Raw genomic sequence first — 22,068 nt, 5'->3', positions numbered from 1 at the left:
TGGAATTCTTTTCTATCTGACCACAGAGCTCTCTGCTGACACCTCTGTCCATGTCAGGAACTGTCCAGAGTAGGAGTAAATCCCCATAGCAAACCTATACTGCTCTGGACAGTTCCTAATACGGACAGTGTTGCCTGTTATCGTTGGTTCGTGGATGATGCTTTGATTATCTGGCCCGATACAGAGTCAGCCTTCACAGTGACCCCCCCGACCTACGATGTCCCCGACCTACGATAATTTCAACATACGATGGCCTCTCAGAGGCCATCGCATGTTGAAGGCAGCATCAACATACAATGCTTTTGTATGTCGGGGCCATCGCCTAAACGGCTATCCGGCAGCACAGACTGTTTCAGCTCCCACCAGATAGCCGTTTAATGTGCCCCGTGTGGTCCGGTGATGATCCCTCACCTGTCCCCGGCGCTCTGGACCTTTCTATTCAGGATCCCCTGCATGGCCGTCGCTCTCCTTCGTCGTCATCACGTCACCGCGCACGCCGTCCCGTCATCCAATAGGAGAGGCGCGCGCAGCGACGTGATGATCCCAGGCAGCAGAGATGGTTCAGAGCAGCGGGGACACTCCAGGGACGCGGCAACAGCGAAGGAGGGCAACATCCAGGTAGGCGGTGACGGTCCGGTATTACGTTGGATTTGTGTAATAGAGACTTGTCAGCACCAGCAGTGCTTCCACAGTTGGTTTTGGGTCGGGTTACTCTAGTTAGCAGAGTCTTAAAGGGTACTCCGGTGGAATTATTATTATTTTTTTTTTTAATCAACTGGTGTCAGAAAGTTAAGCAGATTTGTAAATTACTTCTATTTAAAAATCATAATCCTTCCAGTACTTATCAGCTGCTGTATGCTACAGAGGAAGTTGTATTTCTTTCTGGAATTCTTTTCTATCTGACCACAGAGCTCTCTGCTGACACCTCTGTCCATGTCAGGAACTGTCCAGAGTAGGAGTAAATCCCCATAGCAAACCTATACTGCTCTGGACAGTTCCTAATACGGACAGTGGTGTCAGCAGAGAGCAATGTGGTCAGACTGAAAAGAACTCCAGAAAGAAATACAACTTCCTGTGGAGTATACAGCATCTGATACAGTCATGGCCGTAAATGTTGGCACCCCTGAAATTTTTCGGGAAAATTGAGTATTTCTCACAGAAAAGGATTGCAGTAACACATGTTTTGCTATACACATGTTTATTCCCTTTGTGTGTATTGGAACTAAACCAAAAAAGGGAGGAAAAAAAGTAAATTGGACATAATGTCACACCAAAAAAATTATTGGCACCCTTTTAAAACTGTGAAAAAATAAGATTGTTTCAAGCATGTGATGCTCCTTTAAACTCACCTGGGGAAAGTACCTGTTGTGGGCAATATAAAAACCACACCTGAAAGCGGTTTTGGGGATTCTGGGGACGCACAGCTTTCACGTCATTAGGACAGAGAGCTGTGTAAAACAAAACAGCGCAATGCACTCTGAAGCCAGATCGCAGCGCTCAGAGGGGCAGGTAACTCCACGTCATTAGGACATGGAGAAACAAGAAATGAATATGTAACAAGGGGGGCGTGATTCGGGCGCCTGCCTCCGGAACCCAAAGTGAGAGTGCCGGCAGGGGACCCTCCTGTTGCGCGCAAGACCAGGATGGATGGCGGACACCTTAGAGGGCGCAAATTCGCCCTAAACAAAACCTTACTATGTAAGTGTGCACGTTACAGAGTCCTGCTTGCCCACACTATAACCCAATGTGCTGGGTTTAGTGTTGGTGAACTTGCTGACAGTTTTCCTTTAAATCAAGTGGTGCCAGAAAGTTATTCAGATCTGTAAATTACTTCTATTTAAAAATTCTAGTACTTATCAGCTGCTGTATGCTCCACAGAGGATTATTTTCTATTTGAATGTCTTTTCTATCTGACCACAGTGCTCTGTGCTGATACCTCTGTCCATGTCAGGAACTGTCCAAAGCAGGAGCAAATCCCCATAGCAAACCTCTCCTGCTCTTGCCAGTTCCTGACATGGACAGAGGTGTCAGCAGAGAGCACTGTGGTAAGACAGAAAATACATTTAAAAAGAAAAGAGGTTCCTGTGTAGCATACAGCAGCTATTAAGTACTGGAAGGATTAAGATTTTTAAATAGAAATAATTTACAAATCTTTTTAACTTTCTGGTACAAGTTGATTTAAAAAAAAAAGTTTTCCACCGGAGTACCCCTTTAACAGAAGCAGGGGCACAGAAGAATACCCATAACCAATTAAAAAAGTGTGTTGAGCACTCGGTGAAGCAACCAGTCATTTGGTCATGACTGGACAGTCCACCAAGGTTAGTGAATGGACATGCGCCAATCTACACCATTGATGAAACAGCCATGCGCTGTGCGCATGTGCCATCCAGGCTATCTACCAGGGATGCCAAAAATCCCAGAGCAGCAGGGGCTGGCAGAGACAAACATTGCTGAAGCCCATTGAAGAACAGAACATGATAAGTGTAGGGTGAATTTTTAGGTATATTAAATAATCAAACTTCCAAAACATTCTCATAACTGCTAAAGCAAAAATGTATAGTATAGTATATAACTATGAATAGTATATTTATACGTCATGCACCATTACTAATAACTATACACCATATAATCCATCAATACTATCATATCATAGTATTTATGAAGTCTCCTTGTCTCCTCCCATTGTTTGAGGTATTCCAAGTTGAACTTCCTCCAGTTGACTAATCACATTGGTATGTCAAGTTCCTCTTCTAAGTAGAGGATAACAGCTGAAGCTAATCCAGCTTCATTTTGGCATTTTCCAGGGCTCTACAGAAAGGGGTGCATATTATGTTGTTATTTATAATAGCATGCTTTACATTAATAGTGTTCTAACAAGCCCAGGTGGAAAATCAATATATATCTATTTAACTCCATAAGTTGAATACATGTTATTTGTAAGACTTGGTGGGAGTTTGATGAGACAAATTATATTAAGATGGATTTCTTGCAGAGACTCTAACCTAAGTTGTGTGGTTCTCTCACTTTAAAGGGGTTATCCAGGAAAAAACGTTTATATATCAACTGGCTCCAGAAAGTTAAACAGATTTGTAAATTACTTCTATTAAAAAATCTTAATCCATTCAGTACTTATGAGCTTCTGAAGTTAAGGTTGTTCTTTTCTGTCTAAGTGCTCTCTGATGACACGTGTCTCGGGAACCGCCCAGTTTAGTATCAAATCCCCATAGCAAACCTCTTCTAAACTGGGCCGTTCCCGAGACACATGTCATCAGAGAGCACTTAGACAGAAAAGAACAACCTTACAAATTATAAATCTTACATGTACAAATCTGTTTAACTTTCTGGAGCCAGTTGATATATATATAAAAAAAGTTTTTCCTGGAATACCCCTTTAAATGTAACAACTGAAAATATATTCTAGAGCAGTGTAGATTTTAACATACATTTTAATTCAGTTTCTTTATATACAGTGGGGTCAAAAGTATTTAGTCAGCCCCCAATTGTGCAAGTTCTCCCACTTAAAAAGAGGAGAGTCCTGTAATTTTCATCATAGGTATACCTCAACTATGAGAGACATAATGAGAAAAAAAATCCATAAAATCGCATGGTCTGATTTTTAAAGAATTTATTTGCAAATTATGGTGGAAAATAAGTATTTGGTCACCTACAAACAAGCAAGATTTCTGGCTCTCACAGACCTGTAACTTCTTCCTTGAGAGTCTCCTCTGTGCTCCACTTGTTACCTTTATCAATGGCACCGGTTTGAACTTGTTATCAGTATAAAAGACACCTGTCCACAACCTCAAACAGTCACACTCCAAACTCTTCTATGGCCAAGATCAAAGAGCTGTCGAAGGACACCAGAAATTTTTTTTTAGGAATTTTTTTATGTGTACGCCATTGACCATGCGGTTTAATTAACTATACATTTTTATAGTTCTGACATTTACGCACGCGGCGATACCACATATGTTTATTTTTATTTACACAGTTTTTTTTAATGGGAAAATGGGGGTGATTAAAACTTTTATAAGGGAAGGCGTTAAATCACATTTATTAACACTTTTTTTTCACTTTTATTTTGCAGTGTTATAGCCCCCATAGGGGGCTATAACACTGCACACACTGATCTTTTACACTGATCACTGGCATGTATTAACATGCCATTGATCAGTGTTATCGGCGCTTCACTGCTCCTGCCTGGATCTCAGGCACGGAGCAGTCATTCGCTTAGCGGACACCGAGGAGGCACGTATGGATGAAATCGCGGCGGTCCCGAACAGCCCGACTGAGCTGCCGGGATACTTTCACTTCCGACGCGGCGGTCAACTTTTATGGCCGCGTCTGAAGGGTTAAAGGGGTACTCCGGTGCTTAGACATCTTATCCCCTATCCAAAGGATAGGGGGTAAGATGCCTGATCGCGGGAGTCCCGCCGCTGGGGACCCCCGGGATTTTGCACGCGGCACCCCGTTTGTAATCAGTTCGCTCCGGGTCTGATTACCGGCGACCACACGGCCGGCGGCGTGTGACGTCACACCTCCGCCCCCGTGTGACGTCACGCTCTGCCTCTCAATGCAAGCCTACGGGAGGGGGCGTGACAGCTATCACGCCCCCTCCCATAGGCTTGCTTTGAGGGGCGGAGCATGACGCCACACGCCGCCGGCCGTGTGGTTGCCGGTAATCAGACCCGGAGCGAACGCGCTCCGGGGACTGATTAAAAACAGGGTGCCGCGTGCAAGATCCCGGGGGTCCCCAGTGGCGGGACTCCCACGATCAGGCATTTTATCCCCTATTCTTTGGATAGGGGATAAGATGTCTAAGCACCAGAGTACCCCTTTAACCCCTTAAGGACCAGGCATTTTTCGGTTTTTGCACTTTCGTTTTTTCCTCCTTACCTTTAAAAAATCATAACTCTTTCAATTTTGCACCTTAAAATCTGTATTATGGCGTATTTTTTGTGCCACCAATTCTACTTTGTAATGACATCAGTCATTTTACCCAAAAATTTACGGCGAAACGGAAAATAAAATCATTGTGCGACAAAATTGAAAAAAAATGCCATTTTGTAACTTTTGGGGGCTTCTGTTTCTACGTAGTTAATTTTTCGGTAAAATGACACCTTATCTTTATTCTCTAGGTCCATACGGTTAAAATGATGCCCTACTTGTATAGGTTTGATTTTGTATTACTACTGAAAAAAAAATTATAAATACATGCAGTAAAATTTATACTTTTAAAATTGTCATTTTCAGAGCCCTATAACTTTTTTATTTTTCCATGTTTAGGGGGCTTTGAGGGCTCATTTTTTGCGCCGTGATCTGAATTTTTTGTCAGTAACATTTTTGCATTGATCGGACTTTTTGATCACCTTTTGTTCATCTTTTCATGATATAAAAAGTGACCAAAAATACGCTATTTTGGACTTTGGAATTTTTTTGCGCGTACGCCATTGAATATGCGGTTTAAAAAGCAGTATATTTTTATAATTCAGACATTTCCGCACGCGGCGATACCACATATGTTTATTTTTATTTACACTGTTTTTTTTTATTCTTGGAAATGCCGAGTGATTCAAACTTTTATTAGGGGAAGGGATAATTCAAAGGGTTAATGATTTTTTTTACACTTTTCTTATGCAATATTATAGCTCCCATAAGGGGCTATAACATTGCATTTACTGATTTTTAACACTGATTGATGCATTTCCATAGGAATGGATCAATCAGTGTTTTCGGCGATTGATTGCTCAAGCATGGATCTCAGGCTTGAAGCATTCATTCGGCGATCGGACAGCGCAGGAGAAGGTAAGAAGACCTCCTCCTGTGCTACAGCTGTTCGGGATGCCATGATTATACCGCGGCAATCACGAACAGCTCCCTGAGCTAGCCGGGCACTTTTACTTCAGGTTTTAACCGCGCGGCTCAGCTTTGAGCGCGTGGCTAAAGGGTTAATAGCGCGCGGCACCGCGATTAGTGGCGCGCGCTATTAGCGGCGGGTCCCTGCTTCACTATGACCCCGGGCCCACCGTGATATAATGCGGGGTGCGTGACCTTGCGTTATATAGTGGGAACTGGCGCAGGACGTTAATATACGTGCTGCGTCGTTAAGGAGTTAAAACAAGTAATAACTAAATTAAAAACAAAGGAAGGATGGTATGTAGAAGAGAATAAAGGGCTAGCCGACTGCCTTATTGAATACCTCTGTTCAGTTTTTACATTAGAAAAAGAAGGAAAAGGATCTCCATCACGTTTTGCTGTGATTTTTTTGTAAATTTCTGCAACGATGGAGCCTGGAGTACATGCTGTACGTATAGTGTATGCAGTGGGCATTCTGTGTGTATAGTGTATGCACTGTGCATGCCGTGTATATAGTGTATGCACTGTGCATGCTATGTATATAGGATATGCAGTGTGTATGCTTTGTGTATAGTGTATGCAGTGTGCATGCTGTGTATATAGTTGTCAGACAAGAGCCTAAACTATATTGACTTTGTCTGTGATGCTTTGGACTTCCTCCTAACAGGCAACACATTCAGGTTTGGAGAGATTTGGTATGCCCAAATAGGAGGTGTAGCAATGAGAACGCTGGTGGCATGTACCCTAGCAAACTTTTACGTGGCTACTTTTGAGAAAAAATATATCTTCACTACTGAAAATCCTTACCTGAAATGTGTTGCCTGTTATCGTTGGTTCGTGGATGATGCTTTGATTATCTGGCCCGATACAGAGTCAGCCTTCACAGTGACCCCCCCGACCTACGATGTCCCCGACCTACGATAATTTCAACATACGATGGCCTCTCAGAGGCCATCGCATGTTGAAGGCAGCATCAACATACAATGCTTTTGTATGTCGGGGCCATCGCCTAAACGGCTATCCGGCAGCACAGACTGTTTCAGCTCCCACCAGATAGCCGTTTAATGTGCCCCGTGTGGTCCGGTGATGATCCCTCACCTGTCCCCGGCGCTCTGGACCTTTCTATTCAGGATCCCCTGCATGGCCGTCGCTCTCCTTCGTCGTCATCACGTCACCGCGCACGCCGTCCCGTCATCCAATAGGAGAGGCGCGCGCAGCGACGTGATGATCCCAGGCAGCAGAGATGGTTCAGAGCAGCGGGGACACTCCAGGGACGCGGCAACAGCGAAGGAGGGCAACATCCAGGTAGGCGGTGACGGTCCGGAGCGGCGGGGACAGGTGAGTATAACTTCCTATACTTTACATTGCACGGATCCCTCAACATACGATGGTTTCAACTACGATGGTTCATTTGGAACGAATTACCATTGTATGTTGAGGGACCACTGTATAGAGTTTGTTACACATCTTAATAACATCAACAATATGAACCTCAAATTTACTTACAAGATTGGGCCACATGAGTTAGAATTTTTGGATGTCATGGTAAAAGGTATCAATAACGAAATTGTTACCCAGGGTTACCGCAAGCCTACAGCTTGCAATGCGTTGTTGCACTACCAGAGTTATCATTCCCACCATGTGAAATCTGCCATACCATATGGGCAATTCCTGCGGCTAAAAAGAATCAACAGCAGAGATGAAGATTCTTTTATCTCAAGCTAATGACCTCAAGAAACGCCTGCATATAAGAGGCTATACAAATTCGGTCTTAGTAGAAGCTATGACCAGAGCCAATGATCAAATTAGAACAGAATTACTCAGGTAATTACTCAGGTAACAAAAATAATTTAAAAAAATAAAAGAGCAAATAGACAACTTAATCAATTTGCAGGTAACTGTTCAAATGAAGTTGAGAATGCCCCTTCAGGTTCTATTTTGCTTTACAGTATAGTCCGATGGCAGAACAAATAAAAAAATAAAATAAATCGGTTTTTGTTGCAGAATGACATTGACCATTTTAAGTATACGTCCAACTTTCCTAGAATCACTTAAAAAAAAAATGCAGGAGTATTAGAGATCATCTAGTTACCAGTAAACTAAAAACAACTAAAAGTCAAGAAAACTGGCTTGGTAGAACATTGAGCCCAGGAAATTACAGCTGCGGATCTTGTAATAGGTGCGATTTTATTTGTACAGATAAAGCCGTGAATCTAGGTGGAGTGTCCCTTAACTTTCGAGATGTGATGTGTTGTAGATCAGATTACATTGTTTATGCTATTGTGTGCACATGTGGAAGATTTTATATCGGCTGCACCATTAGGGCATTACATACATGTTTTAGAGAGCATGTAGCATCAGTGAAAACCGGAAAAGGCTCTCCAAGACTCATATTACATATCAATGAGGTACATCACGGCTCCACTTCAGATTTATCCTTCCTTGGAATAGAAAGAATTGTATGTTACGATGGTAAAGATAAGCGCAAAACCTTACTGCAATGCAAAGCTAGGTGGATCCTCAAGACAAACACACAGGGGGGTTTAGGTCTGAATGACCAGCTAGACCAGAGCATTTTCTCCAGAGAGACCTGAAGCTCTCCCGTGCATCACTAGTGAGCAAGTGAATGATGCTGAAGTATTACTGCAATGATAAATGTTACAAGCGCCGATATTTTCTTGTCTTTGTGTAATTGTCTTACACTGAAGATTTAAACGCCTACACCCTGAAGCGTCATAGGTCAGATGGTATTTACCTGGCCATCTGCTCCATGGTAGCCGTGGTCTAAGGAAGCGCCGGAGGTCAGGCTCGAAATGGCAATTACCATACCCCCCCCCCCCCGTGTGGTTCTATGATTTTTGCTCACCGTTCTTGTGATTGATCATTTTGACACCACAGGATGAGATCTTGCGTGGAGCCCCATATCGAGGGAGATTATCAGTGGTCTTGTATGTCTCCCATTATCTAATAATTGCTCCCACAGTTGATTTTTTCACACCAAGCTGCTTGCCTATTGCAGATTCAGTCTTCCCAGCCTGGTGCAGGTCTACAATTTTGTTTCTGGTGTCCTTCGACAGCTCCTTGGTCTTGGCCATTGTGGAGTTTAGAGTGTGACTGTTTGAGTTTGTGGACAGGTGTCTTTTAAACTGATAACAGGTTCAAAAAGGTGCCATTAATACAGGTAACGAGTGGAGGACAGAGGAGACTCTTAAAGAAGAAGTTACGGGTCTGTGAGAGCCAGAAATCTTGCTTGTTTGTAAGTGACCAAATACTTATTTTACACCACAATTTGCAAATAAATTCTAAAAAAAAATCAGACAATGTGATTTTATGGATTTTTGTTTTCTCATTATGTCTCTCATAGTTGAGGTATACCTATGGTGAAAATTACAGGCCTCTCTCGTCTTTTTAAGTAGAATTGCACAATTGGTGGCTGACTAAATACTTTTTGCCCTACTGTATGGTTGCAAACTGCAGAAGGGACCTGGACTTGCCACTGTTTAAATTCACAACCGCATGCACTAAATCCGACTTCTGCTGCTGAGGTGAAGAAAGGCCTTCATTTACTAACACATTTTTATTTTTCATTTTTTGTTTTTTTCAGATACCAGCATACAAAGGACTTGGTCAGCACGAGCTGTGGAAGTGTTTTTAATTTAATAAAAAATTTACTGCTGTCTTGTGTTTTTTTTTAATCACTTTACAGGCTTAGTAGTGGAGCCATGTGATTTTTTGGTTTAAAATTTTTTAATGCTATTGAACGTTTGGTTTATTATTCATGTGACTTCATGTCTATGTGGTTCATGGCTATGTATTTTATGTTTGTGTTTTCTGCATATAATTAACTTAATTGACCTTTCCACCCTGGTGGTACCAGGCTGCTGCTGTTTTTCTTTTAATAGTTTTTGTCTTTTTGCCTGTCTTGTTATCGAATAGAAGAGGGCCCTCACTTTTTTTTTTTATTTAGAAAAAAAGTTAAATACATGCATTCCTCATGGTCAGCCTAAGCTGGGCCCACAGCTGTATAGTTAGTTATTGGGGCAGCTCAGGAGCAGGAGATGCACCAAATGTGGCCTACTTTCTCTCAAATGAGACTCCCTTCATTTTGAAAGGTGTCCAGGCTCCTGTACAGTAAATAGGAGTGCACTATGTACTGTTGTTTACTGTATGGCCCATGGAATTAAGTGACAATACTGTGCATTGCCACTTAACTTTTTACACTCTGTGGTACACATATTTGCTTCCCATTGAAGTCAAAGAGAAACAAATCTGCTGTTGATTTCAAGCAGTACAATACACTGTATAAAATCAGCAGCAGACTCGCTAAGTGGAAACGTACTAGTTAAAGTGTATCTGATATTTTGACAAATTCGGACATGTCATAATGAAATTTTAATTGGTGGGGGTTTGGGTGCTGAGACCAGAACTGATTGCTAAAATGAAGAGGCAGATATTCCTGTTAATGTCTCCTAATTACTAATGAATTGACACGCCACTGAGGGATTTTCTGGAGAGTCATGAATTAGGTGGTCTGAGGCTAGCACTACACTGTCATCAAACAGAGGACAAGGGGTCCATATTGTATTCATGCACAGGGGCCCTCTGTGGTTCATGTCTGCCCCATCATCATTATTTCCAGATACTTTGCACCCAGAAGGTTAATTTTAGGATTCTGTATGATGATGTATTTTGTCATTTATTGTAAGAAAATCATCAACAAACATTGAACAATGGAAACACAAGTCACAATTTGTATATGCACTTAAAAGCCCTTTGTTCTAAATACATCCACTTAATGAAGACTCATAAATAGTAATCCCAGTTGCTGGGTTTTGGTTTTGGAAACTCAACAGGCAAGCAGTGTACTTATGTGTTTTACAATAATGAAGTGCAGTGTCATCCAGTTTATATTTAACATCCCCGTCCTCAATTCTCAGGCAGTGGCATTTACAATTACACAAAAATAGACCATACTGACTCATATCTATTTCACTATACAAAACAAAACAACAGTGTGTCTATAATAAAGGAACCATTTTAGGGACCAGGACGGATAAGGGGGTATTCATATTGGACAGTGTGGTATTGTGTAGCAATAGATAGAATTACAGACAGAAATTAGAGGATTACCCCCTTTGACCCATTGACAGTGTTGAAAACTCAGTGACAGTATTGCAGATCTAAGGATGGGTGCCCCAACCCATTACAGAAATTCTCTAAATGCTGTAATCACAACATTGGTGTTACAGCAAAAACAGGCCATGAAGGTGAGGCTTCACGAGTGATACTTTATCTTCCAGTAACCTTTGACTAATGGAGTGTACACATATTTGCAAAAGATAAAGTTGGTGGTCAGTGGTTGCTTTAAAATCGCTACTTTTTTTTTTTTTATAAGGTTTAATTTTATAACTTTTATGAAAATAACAACACAATACATAAGTAAAATAACATACAGCTGGAGATAAAGCCCCAACCACCCCCATAAAAAGGAGTAAATGACCCGTGGCACATCACCATTACAGCAGGCAGACGGAGATCCACCCCCAGCTGACACAAAACAAAAACAAGACACAGACAATACACACACACTCTCGCACTCACACTTCCCGGAGGATCCCCACCTTCCCTGCAAGATAGGTACAATCATCCTACCCAGGAGAGCTTATACGCTCCGGTGGGACAGCTCCCTATAAGGAGCCAGGGCATCCAAATTTTGTCAAAGTTCTTAGGGCATTTACGGCTAATGTACAACAACCTGTACATCAGTACATACTTGTTAACTAGGTTGAACCATCGTGTAATGGGGGGGAGTAGAAGAATCCTTCCAGGCCCTAATCAGAACTTTCCGAGCACAAAACAATAGAAATCTAATAAGAAGGCGCCTTTGGGAGCCCGAGGCTAAGTCATCAAAACCCCTAACAGACAGACAACAGGGGAAAACACATAGGGGAATTCCAAGTGATCCGACAGGAACTGTAGCACCTCCCTCCAGAAGGGTTCCACACAGTAACAGCTCCACACAGCATGTAGCAGAGTGCCCACATCAGCCTGACATCGAAAACATACATCTGAAGTAAAGACACCCATACGAGATAGTCTAACCAGAGTATAATATAGCCGAAGGATAAGTCTAACCTGAATAAGTAAATCTCTAGCATTGACCACCATAGGATAGTAGGACTTAACAACTTCTTTCCATTGCTCCCCTGTTAAACCTGGCAGATCCTCTGCCCATTTCTCAAAGGCCAACTCAAATGGATCAGGACCCACCGATTGCAGCAATGCATAAGCTTGGTTCAAAGGTTTAGTAAGGTCGGTGGCTCCCAGCAGCAACTCCACTTCAGAAAAAGCAGGGGTCACATCAAGTGAGCCAAATTGCGCCACCACCGCGTGACTCAACTGAAAGTACCTAAACTGGGCACTCCGAGGGAGACTGAAGTGGTCACACATTGCTTGAAATGAAGGGAAAGAAGAAAAGTCCTCAAATAAGTGCGTGGCGAACTTGACTCCGTGAGCGCTCCAGAACCCGGCAGCCTCCAACTGCAGGTGCTCAAGATGATGATTTCCCCACGGGGGTGCCCTGGGTGACAGTACCGGTAACGGAAAGCGTCATGAAACCACCGACCGCACCGTCTTAACAGGGGTAACAACTTAGAAGAAGGGGTATATCTATAAAGGGTATTAGTCAATGTTTCATACGAACCCATGAGAGCTCCCACTAGAGCAGTGGAAGCGTTCGCCAGATCCAAGTCGATCCACCAGGCAGCATACACCAGTTGAGAAGCTAGAAAATAACTGTGCCTGTTAGGAGCAGCTAAGCCACCCCTCAGTTTGGGCGCCTGGAGCAGCGCCTGACCAAGACGCGGATGTTTGTCCTGCCAATAGAAGGATCTCAAAATGCCACTCAACCTCATAAAAAATCTCTTAGGGGGAATCACAGGGGAGAGATGAAAGAGATAGAGAAACTTAGGCAGATATATTATTTTAAATAGATTAATCCTGCCCGCCAGAGACAGGTGTAGAGGGGACCAAGCCTGTAATTTAGTAGTAACAGATAACAACACAGGGTCCAAATTCAACCTTACATAGTCCTTCACCTTAGCAAAAACTTCTACCCCCAAATATTTAAAGTGGGGAAGCGAAGGGACCTGACTGGCCGACACAGACAGCGACATCAAGGAAGACTTGGCCAATTGACCCTAAGACCGTAAAAAGAACCAAAATCATCAAGGAAAGTAAATAAGGCTCCAAGGGAACAACGGACATCCGCTAAGTAAACCAAAGTATCATCCGCATACAAGGATACTTTTTCTTCTAAGGAACCTCTACAGACCCCACGAATACAGGATGATGCCCGGATAGCTGCAGCCAGGGGCTCAACTGCCAGGGCAAACAAAAAAGGGGATGGGGGCACCCCTGTCTTGTTCCCCTTCCTAGCTGAAAGGAGTCAGAAACCTTCAAGTTAGTACGCACCCTAGCTCTAGGACATTCATAAAGTAACTGTACCTACGCCCGAAACCAAGGACCAAACCCTAGGGCCCCCAACACCCCTCGCAAGTACAGCCATTCCACCGAATCAAAGGCTTTATAGACATCTAGGCTAACGACATAACCCCCAGAAGCATCCACCTCTGCAGCAGCTATGTTAAGATGTAATCTCTGAACATTAATGTCCGTAGCTCTCCCTGGCATAAAACCCGTCTGGTCAGGATGGATGACAGCGGCTATAACCCTACACAGCCGATTGGCCAACACTTTAGCCAGAAGCTTGATATCTACATTAAGGAGAGAAATGGGCCTGTAAGAATCCGGCAGAGTCAGATCCTTGCCCGGTTTGGGAAGAACTACAATAGGGGTCTCCCAGCCTCTAGGGCCACACTAAAAAGAGTCTGCAGAATAGGGACCAGCCGCTCCTCATTTGCCCTGTACCAATCCCCAATCATCCCATCTAGCCCCGGGGTCTTTTCTGGTTGCAAGGAAGCAATAGCCCTCGAAATGTCATCATCAGAGAAGGGGGCATCTAACTCATTTGCCTGAGCTGTAGTTAAGGGCGTTAGAGGCAAACTTTTTAAAAAGTAAACTAAACCAACCAGAACAGTCGGTGACTGAGAGCTATACAGATCACTATAGAAGTCCCTAAACACCCTGTTAATACCACGGTCAGTTTCCAATGTCCCATCGGCCCCCTTGATACAGAGTATGGCAGCGACCGGTCTACTTTCTTAAGCCAGATATGCCAATAGCCTGCCATTCTTATCCCCAAATTCGAATAATGCAGCCTCCCTATCCACCATTTTCTTTTGAACCCTCTTCTTCTGTAGAATCAACAGAGCTCTCTGTGCATTTAACCATGTACTTTCAGTTTCAGGGGAAGGGTTCCTCACTACCTCTGCCTCCAGAACCCCAATCTCCAACTGCAATGCCCTCTCACTGGCCAAGTAAGACCTCCTCTGCCCTGCAACCCTGGCCATAAAGGCCCCCCCTGACATGTGCCTTATATACGTCCCATTGAACTAGCTAATCTGAGTGGGAACTATTGTGTTCCCAAAAACAAGTATGGGCTTCTAGCAGTGATGCCGTCACTACCTCCTCTTGAAGCCAGCCAGGGTGCATCCGCCAGACCTTGGAGTAGTGACGAGGGCCCAAACCCAAGGACAATACGAGAGCTGAGTGGTCAGAGATTCCCCTGGTGGTATAAAAAAACATTGCTTACCAGAGGGAGAATATCAGAGGAGGCGAAAGCCATATCAATCCAGGAGAAGGATTTGTGCACTGTCGAATAATAAGAGAACACTTGGTCAGAAGGCCGTTTCCAGTGCCAAACCTCAGTGAGGGACAATGCCCTACTCCAATTTTTGAGACTAGAGGTGCCAGAGTCTGCTGCGCCAGTGCGATCGAGTCCTGGGTCTGGGACGCATTGAAATCTCCTTTAAGAAGAACAGGCAGAGAAGGAAACGTTAACAGTTTGGACGTGATAACATCTAAGACCTCAACATGGAATGGGGGGGGGGGGGGGACATACACAGACACCACAGAAAACAAAAGGAGTGAAGGGAACATTGGAGAATCACATACCTACCAAAATGATCACAAGCAACTTGATCAATAACCAGGGGTAGGGACTTAGTTACCAAAACAGAGACTCCCCTCACAGAGGACGAATAAGAGGAGTGATAACCACTTCAGGGCAAGTATTATAGCTTCTTAACAAAGTCTAAACATAACGCCCGTTTGAATTTGGAGTTTAGGCACCGAACATTCCAACTCACAATTTTATGGGACCCCGTTTATCCAGTCCTGAAAAGACCAACTACAGCATATGTATAACCCGATAGGGCCCCCACCCCCCGCCCCTTCCCACGAAGTGAAAAAGATCAAGGAGCATACCTGAGAAATAACGCCAGCTCGCAAGGGACTCCGGGAACACACACCTCACATACCACAGACTACACAGAAGACAGTACTGACAGACAAACCGAGAGACAAACACAAAAACAAATGAAAAGCATAACAGAACTCTAACACTAAAGACCTGGTTTGACCTTTTTGAATCGGTTTCTCGGGCCCCCCATAGCAGTGCAGAATTACAGCAAAGTCCCAGAAGATGCACCGTAGATGCCCCGTAGAGAAGATGCTCCATAGGCTCACACAGCTTACACAGTAGATACCTGGCAGGTGAACAGTGACCGCAAAGTAGATGCCCTGTAGACACAGTAGTTGCACAGCAGATGCACAGTGAGGGCACAGTAGATGCGATGAAGTCACAGCAGATGCACAGTTAAATCACCGTACATGCACAGCCGATGCACAGTAAAGTCACAGTAGATGCACAGTGGGGGCACAGTAGATGTACAGCAGATGCACCGTGGGGGCACAGTAGATGCGATGAGGGCACAGCAGATGCACAGTGAAGTCACAGTAGATGCACAACAGATGCACAGTGGGGGCACAGTAGATGCACAGTAGATGTGATGCAGGCACAGCAGATGCACAGTGAGGTCGGAGTAGAAGCTCAGTAGATGCGGTGAAGGCACAGCTGATGCAAAGTAAAATCACCAAGAGCCACACTGAATGTCCAGTAACAGTATAATAGGGGCACAAAGTCCAGTACAGAAAGGCACTAGTATTGGAAGTTATAGGGACAACTGGGAGGCCACACTTCACCCCCCCCACTTCTGGAGCCAAGAGCAAGCAGCAAGCCACCAACCTCTCACATAGGCAGCAGTGAGCAGTTCTCCTCAGTGCCAGCAGTTGCAGTCCTCCCCAGCGACAGCAGAGGGCACCAGGGGGTTAATTTGCTCCCTTATTATGTGCAGAAGCTGACGTCCACAGGCTCCCCCTCACTCTCCTTCACCAGGGCGCGGGAGTCGCCCCGGCAACCACAGGCTCCGCCCATGAAGGGAGGCAATGGCTGCCCGCACCCGCCCGCCACACCGCAGTCAACTCCGCAACTGCCCGGAGCCACCTCACCGCCGACTCCAGTGATCCGGCCACAGCAGGAGCGCTCTCCACCGCAGCTTCACAGTGGTCCCCGGCAGCAGCCACAGATGTCCGCACCAGCCGTCCTCCTCACCGCTCGCCCTCCTGGACATCACCAGCGGCACCTTCAGCGTCACCTTCACCACCGGGACACCCGACAGGTGGGTTGGAGCCCTAACTGATAAGTTATCAGGATGAATAGAGGTGGGTTAGCGGGAGCACAGCGAGGTGCGACCGCTCAGCTCTCCATACAAGCCATGCCCCCTTAAAATCGCTACTTTAACAGGTTTAAAGGCTGGAACATACCTAGAAAGATGACCAAATTAGGGTTAAATTACAAAAAACAAGTCTGGTGAGTAGCCTCATTACTATGTATAAATATACCAAGGGTCAATACAAAGATGTATTTATACCCAGTTCTCTATCTGTATAATGGTGCTATTCTCTACATCTAGAGGAAGGATGGTTTCTACATCCATACACAAGGGGATTCTTTACTGTAAGAACAGTGAGATGGATGGATGATAAATAACAACACCAGACCATGGGCACAAAGCCAAAAGTAAAAAAAAAACTTATTTCAAGCTCCACCCCTAAAACTTTAGCTTTTATTATGCCTACTGGTAATATATATATATATATATATATATATATCTATAGAAAGTGTTACGCTTTAAAATACAGTCTCTGAGAGATGTGATTTACATTAACTTATGGTCAGAGGCGGCTCTACCATTAGGCCAGTTAGGCAGCCGCCTAAGGCCTCACATTGGAGGGGGCCTCACAGCCACCTAACTCACCTCCTATGTGAGTGGTTGTCGGGAACGGGACCGTTATGCGGGTAGGATACGGGTAGTGGATCCTCCGTGTCAGTGAGGCGATGGCGTGGGTCGTACCAGGGGACCGGTTCTAAGAAGTTACTGGTTTTTGCCAGAGCCCGCCGCAAGGCGGGATGGACTTGCTGCGGCGGTAACTCCCAGGTCGTATCCCCTGATAGCGACTCAACCTCACTGACAGCTGAGATAGGCGTGGTACACAAGGACAAGGCGAAGGCAAGGTCGGACGTAGCAAGAGGTCAAGGCAGGTGGCAAAGGTTCGTAGTCAGGGGCAATGGCACAGGGTCTGGATACACAGGCTAGGGAACACACAAAATGCTTTCTCAGGGCACTAGGGCAACAAGATCCGGCAAGGACAGGAAGGGGGAGTGGGTTTTTATGTGTAGGGAGTGATTACACTTAATTGGGCCAAGCACCAATTAATGGTGCACTGGCCCTTTAAATTTCAGAGAGCCGGCACGCGCGCGCCCTAGAGAGCGGGGCTGCGCGCGCCGGGACGGGACAGGAGGAGGACGGGGCAGGTGAGGAGATTGGGATGCAACCCGCCGGTGATACTAGAGCAGCACTCCAGGTCAGCGGGTCTGACCGGGGCACTGCATGCATGAGAACGCCGCGAGCACTCCGGGGAGGAACAGGGACCCGGAGCGCTCGGCGTAACAGTACCCCCCCCTTGCGTCTCCCCCTCCTTTTGGAGCCCAAGAATCTGCGGATGAGCTCTTTGTCAAGGATGTTGGCCTCAGGTTCCCAGGACCTCTCTTCTGGGCCACAATTCTCCCAGTCAATTAAAAAAAATCTTTTACCTCGGACGACCTTGGAGGTGAGGATCTCTTTGACACAGAAGACATCAGAGGAGACGGAAAAAGGAGCAGGAACAGTGACCTTGGGAGAATAACGGTTAAGTATGAGAGGTTTGAGAAGAGAAACATGGAAAGAGTTGGGAATACGAACAGAAGAAGGAAGATGGAGCTTGTAGGAGACAGGATTGATTTGATTTTTTATTTTAAATGTCCCGATGTACCGAGGACCAAGCTTGTAGCTAGGAACACAGAAACGGATTTGTCACAGGGGGCAAAGACAGGAGGAATTCTTCTCTTTTTATCAGCATGTCTCTTCATGCGAGAAGAGGCCAGTAGGAGCGACTTTTGAGTTTCCTTCCAGATAGAGGAGAAGTCTTGTGTCAATTCATCTACGGCAGCGACTCCAGATGAAATGGGAATGGGGAAGGGGGGGGGACCGAGTGACGGCCGTAAACCACAAAAAATGGAGATTTGGAGGAAGATTCAGAATTGTTGAAGTTGTACGAGAATTCAGCCCAGGGCAGGAGGTCAACCCAATCATCTTGGCGGGAGGAAACAAAATGTCGCAGGTAGTCACCAAGAATTTGGTTTCCACTTGTCCATTGGATTGCGGATGATAAGCAGAAGAAACATTTTATTTTATTTTTAATTGACTGCAAAGTGCCTGTAACGCCGAGCGCTCCGGGTCCCGCGGCTTCCCCGGAGCGCTCACGGCGTTGTAGTAACAGCAGCGCTCCGGTCTCTGTCTCTGACCGCGAGCGCTGCTGTGTTCGTGCCGGCGGGGACGCGATCTGTGGGACGGGTCAGACCCGTTCACGGATCGCGCCCCGTTCTACTCACCCTCCTCCTGTGACTGTCTCGTCCCGGCGCGCGCAGCCCCGATCCCTAGGGCGCGCGTGCGCCGATGTTCTGAGATTTAAAGGGCCAGCACACCGTTAATGGGTGCCTGGCCCAATTAGTTCTAATCACCTCCCTACACTATATATATCCACTTCCCCTTCCTGTCCCTGTAGGATCTTGTTGCCTTGTGCCCTGAGAAAGTGTTATAGTGTGTTCCCTGAGAAAGTGTTATAGTGTGTTCCCAAGCCTGTGTACCCAGACCTTCTGCTGTTGCCCCTGACTACGAACCTCGCTGCCTGCCCTGACTTTCTGCTACGTCTGACCTTGCCTCTGTCTAGTGCTTGTGTACCATGCCAGTCTCAGCTGCCAGAGAGGTCGAATCGCTACTGGGGAACACGACCTGGTAGTTACCGCCGCAGCAAGTCCATCCCGCTTTGCGGCAGGCTCTGGTTAGAACCGATTCCCCAGTACGACCCGCGTCATCGCCTCTCTGGCATAGAGGATCCACCTCCAGTGTCCTCACCAGCCGCTAGTCCGGATCCTGACAGTGCCCTCCAAAATTTTTAGACAAATTGAACGCCTCTATCAGAGACAATATGCGTGGGAAGCCCATGGAGACAAAAAATTTGGAGAAAAAATTGTTTTGCCAATTGAGGTGCAGAAGGAAGGCCTGGAAGCGGAACAACATGAGCCATTTTGGAAAAGCGATCAACGACCACCCAAATGACAGTGTTGCCATGAGATGAGGGAAGTTCCGTGATGAAATCCATAGCTATATGGGACCATGGTTGTTCAGGCACAGGCAGAGGAAGGAGAAGACCAGCAGGCTTCTGGCGTGGAGTCTTGTCACGTGCACAAACTGTACAGGCTCGTACGAAATCCGTCACATCTTTCTCCAGGGATGGCCACCAATAATGTCTGGAAATTAACTGTATGGACTTTTTTATTCCAGCATGACCAGCCAGGTGGGAGGAATGACCCCATTTGAGAGTTTGGAGGTGAAGACGTGGAGGAACATAAGTTTTTCCGGGAGGAATTGACACCAGAGAAGCAGAAGCAGAGGAGATTAGACACTCTGGAGGTATGATGTGCTGAGGAAGAGCTTCGGATTCTGAAGCATCGGTGGAACGTGATAGAGCATCTGCCCTGACGTTCTTGTCCGCAGGGCGAAAATTAAACTGAAAATTGAAACGGGCAAAAAACAACGATCATCTAGCCTGGCGAGGATTTAAACGCTGGGCGGACTGAAGATAAGACAAATTTTTATGGTCCGTGTAGATGGTGATGGGATGAAAGGACCCTTCCAGAAGATGTCTCCACTCTTCAAGTGCCAACATGATGGCCAATAATTCACGGTCACCTATAGAATAGTTTGGAGATTGGTGAGGTGAGGAGATTGGGATGCAACCCGCGGGCGGGCGCGTCACGCCACGCGAATCGTATCCCCGCCGGTGATACTAAAGCAGCGCTCCCGGTCAGCGGGTCTGACCAGGGCGCTGCATGCATGAGTACGCCGCGAGCTCTCCGGGGAGGAACAGGGACCCGGAGCGCTCTGCGTAACAGTGGTGATGCGTTCAATGCAGAGCCCCAGGTCCTGGATGAATTTAACTATAAGCGTGTCTTACAGACATGCCTATAGTTAAATGCACATCACTCGGCTGTTTTGACAGAGCGAAGAGGAGTACAGAGGGCAGAATAAATATATGTAGGGGCAGTATAAATATACGAGGGCCCACAGATGAGCAGTATAAATGTATGGGTAAGGGTTCAGGGGGGCAGTATAAATATATGGGGGGGTTTATTCAGTGTCAGTATGCTAGTATTATCCTGCTACTATGGAGGGGGGCAATATGTAGTTATGGTGTTGTAAAATTATTTGTTCCTTGTATAGTGGTGTTGCTGGCGATACTGGTCTGTGTATAGCGGTGTTATTTAGTATCATTATGGTAGTATGATCCCATCAGTATATGGTGGCCATGTATATGTGTAGTCATGGTGTGGCAGTATAATTTGACCCTTGTATAGTGGTGTTATTTGTGATACTGCTCTGTGTATAGTGGTGTTATTCAGTATACGGCAGTATTATCCCGTCACTATGTGGTGGTAATGGTAATGCTCATGGTCTGGTGGAATTATTTATCTTTTGTATAGTGTTGTTATTGGTGATACTGGTCTGTGTATAGTGGTTTTATTCAGTATCAGTATGGTGGTATTATCCCATCACTATATGGTGTTAATGGTAGTGGTCATGGTGTGGGTCACTTATTTATTCCTTGTATAGTGGTGATATTGGTCTGTCTATAATGCATTTTATATAATAACAGAAGGAGTATTCCTGGTGTGAAGGTATTATTTTATGCTTTTAATTGCCAACCTGTGAGAAAATCCTGCATGCGCCCCTGGTGAATGGCAATGAATACACTGTATGCACCTCCATTCTCTTAGGTTTACAGGCTGTTGGGGGGGCTCATAATTGAGTTTCGCCTAAGGTCTCACAAAGTCTAAAGCCACCTCTGTATGGTATCCTGAGTATACACCCAAGGTGTGCAAAAGGTATACAGGATCATGCAGTGCCCTGCAGTGCAACTAGATATATGCACACAAACAGCTGCAATATTAAAACGCTATACTATGCCATTATTACATGTATTTGTTGCAATAGCAATGTCTTCAGGAGGGATATGGGCTAGGACCTCACAGGATTACGCCGTCTCATAGACAGCTATGCTTTCCAATGCAGAATCTAGCCTGGTAATTCTGCCGTATGAGCATGGTTTAATAGTGTAAAAATATTACCAGGATTCACGCAGCAAAGAGAAAAATATAATGGAAAGATTTGTACACTTTTCTGTGTTTTGGACCCACTCCTGTATTTGGCTAAATATACTGACCAATATATGAACCTAAACATATACCCAGCCTTATAGTTGCTAGATTCTGGAGAAGGTCATTGATCCACAAGGTCACTGACTTATTCTGACAGTCTCGAATTTTTTCTTTCTAACATAAGAAAAATTGGCTTAACCCTTTAAGGACTCAGGGTTTTTCAGTTTTTGCACTTTCGTTTTTTCCTCCTTACCTTTTAAAAATCATAACCCTTTCAATTTTCCACCTAAAAATCCATATTATGGCTTATTTTTTGCGTCACCATTCTACTTTGCAGTGACATTAGTCATTTTACCCAAAAATTCACGGCGAAACGGAAAAAAAAATCATTGTGCGACAAAATGGAAGAAAAAACGCCATTTTGTAACTTTTGG

The sequence above is a fragment of the Hyla sarda genome, chromosome 5 (genome assembly GCF_029499605.1).
Source record: "Hyla sarda isolate aHylSar1 chromosome 5, aHylSar1.hap1, whole genome shotgun sequence".
Taxonomy (NCBI): Eukaryota; Metazoa; Chordata; class Amphibia; order Anura; family Hylidae; genus Hyla; species Hyla sarda.
This window is presented reverse-complemented; position numbering follows the sequence as displayed.